The following is a 2,817-nucleotide window of genomic DNA, read 5'->3' on the forward strand; positions in this document are numbered from 1 at the left end:
AAATCAGATAATCAAGATACTTAAGGGAATAAAATGAGCTAAATTTTAAAATACAAAAAAAAATAAAAATAAAAAAATAAAGAAATTGGTAAATCTCTATCCAGGCTACCCAAGAAAAAAATAAGGCACACATTGCTAATATCAGAACCAAAAGAGGGGTTATCACTACTGATCCCACAGATATTAAAAGGATAATAAAGGGATAGTATGAACCTTTCTAAGTCCAAAAATTTGGTAATTTAGATGAGATTTTTTTTAATTCCTTGAAAGACATAAACTACCGAAACTCACACAAGGAGAAGTAGGTAATCTGAATAGACATACATACTAATGAAATTGATCAGTAATTCATAACCTTCTAAAAAAGAAAGCAGTAGCCCCAGATGGTTTCCCTGGTGAATTCTACCAAAGATTTAAGAAAGAGATGGTATTAATTCTCCACAATATTTTCAGAAAACAAGAATTCTAGAATAGATTTGGTACAATAAAAAGTGTTAATTATAAATGTAATTTCAAGCTTTTTAGAATGGAGGAGATTTGCTCCCTCATAAAATAAAGATTAAATGATTTTTTTTTTAAAAAAAAGACTCTTTATAGAGCTAGTAAATTAATCTCTACCACTAAAGTGTCTTGTGACCCACCCTATAAAATTATGTTCATACTTACAGGACGATCAAAATCCACCTCTGCCTTCACCTAAATTGAATCCAGCATATAAAAAGATTCACATAACTCATGTCCTTATGAGTTATCCTATCCTTTCAAAATTGAGAAATAGTCCTTCTCACATTCCAAGGCTTTGTTGGAGAACTTTGTGGGTAGCAATATTTCTCTATGCAAAGAGTAGTTGAAGAGATTTATAAGAAATACAATTCAGGTCATTGTCCCCAGTAGTTCTCTCAGAAAACACCAAGTAACACGTAGACAATTAGATTGACATACAAATATAGTATAGTTAGACTAATGTAAGATTATAGAAGAATTGGGAAATTAAGCAAGCACAGGGATTTAGACCTTAATCTGAAAGCACATTCAAAATCAAGATTAGATTTATTCACCTTTTATAGTTATTTTTTGTAACTATATAAATTCATAAATTTAAGAGTGAATTTTATATTTCACTTTAAATCCTCTACTGTGTAGAAACTATTTGAAGTTTGGAACTTACTTTGTAAAATAAAATATGTAGAAAAGTGTTATTTATGTTTGTCATTCTGGATATTGGGGGAGTGATATGAAGGCAGGTATCAAGGGAAGATGGTATTGATCATTTAAGGAAGCTAAGTCAGTAGGCTGCATTAGAAACTCAGATTGAGAATTGCCCATAACTGCTTAATAGTTATGATTCAGGCCACCGGTTCTTAAGTTTTATACATATGCATTATCCAGAATTTGTGTTAAAATGGGATTTTAATCTTTGGGGTTGGGCCAGGAACCAACAATTATGGCAGGCATCACAGATGACTGTGATAAAGGGGTCTATCTTAGGTTTTAGTTTCCGAAATGGATCCTAAGTAAAGGATTCATTTATTAAAAAGATACTCACAGGAGAAAAATAAAAGAAGGGGAAAACAGTAAAAAGGAAGAAGTCAAACAAGAGTGACATTTTAGGTCAACTCCCAGACTCAGTCTGATCCCATGGAAAGTTCTGGAACATAAATTATACCTCAGAGTCTGTCCCAACTTGAATCAAGAAAGCTAGGTTTTCATACTCTGCCCCCATTCAGTCATAGGCTTAGGGGCAACCCAAGGGAGATATTAATTCCCAGGTACTTTCAGCTCTGCATACATATGTTTTGTGTGTGGTTCCAGTAACTCAATCAGTCCCCTAAAGAAGAGTTTTACCTGAAGATCCTTATAGACAAACTCACATTTAAGCTGGGGGACAGGGAGAGGTCCATTTTTATTTATGAAAAATGATGAGCCATGGATGAGATAGAATTTTCATGACACTAGTATTTTACAAAAGGGAAAAGGCTAATACACCAAAAATTAGGTCAGAGAAGTTTGAAATTGAGTGGAGGTAATTTTTCTGAATCAGATCCAAAGATGCTCTGACAACTTGATAATGAGAGATTAGAGTGTTTGTTGGACCTGTTCATTTGTAGACCTGTTCAGAGCTAAATTAGTGTCTATCCTTCTCCTATTCACTCATTAACATATAACATAACATTAACATTAACATAACATAAGGAGATTGTGGGAGGATCTATGGCTCCCTTCAGCCTACCTAGTTGAGCTTGCCCATATTTCCCTTACACAATTTATATTATTTATGTTTTGCACCCAGCCTAGACCAGGTTACAGGATGAAAAAGGAACTAAAGTCCACATGCAATCTAAGGTGTGCTGAGACATATTCTGTAACATCATCAATTCATTTTTATATAGAGTTTTTTTTTCAGTTTCTTTAAATGTTCGGCATTGTATTTGCTAGTATAAAGAGAAAAGACATGTTTCCTTATCTTTGCTAGAATAAAAGAGAGCTAAATATGGTCTCAAAATCCAAAGAAACTCAGATAAAGCTTGATTGACTAGAAATATGAGATGGAGTAAATTTAGCTGGAAGAACAGACTCTTCAAATGTAACTTGCTTCTCCTATGGTATGTTTAGGAAGCTTAACATCTGTGTGAATGTGATACCTGTTGGGCACATGTCTGGGAAATCTACCAGAAGGGAGAAAATTATCAGTAGGTGGAACTTGATTTCTGGTATACCTGTAATTAAAGATAGAGTCAAAATAGGGGGAAATGGTGAGATATCCCAAGTCAAAATAGAAAAATAAGTGTAAGAATTTCTTATAATTTTAAGCATACT

This window comes from Leptonychotes weddellii, chromosome X, assembly GCF_054177405.1.
Source record: "Leptonychotes weddellii isolate Sample4059 chromosome X, ASM5417740v2, whole genome shotgun sequence".
Lineage (NCBI taxonomy): Eukaryota > Metazoa > Chordata > Mammalia > Carnivora > Phocidae > Leptonychotes > Leptonychotes weddellii.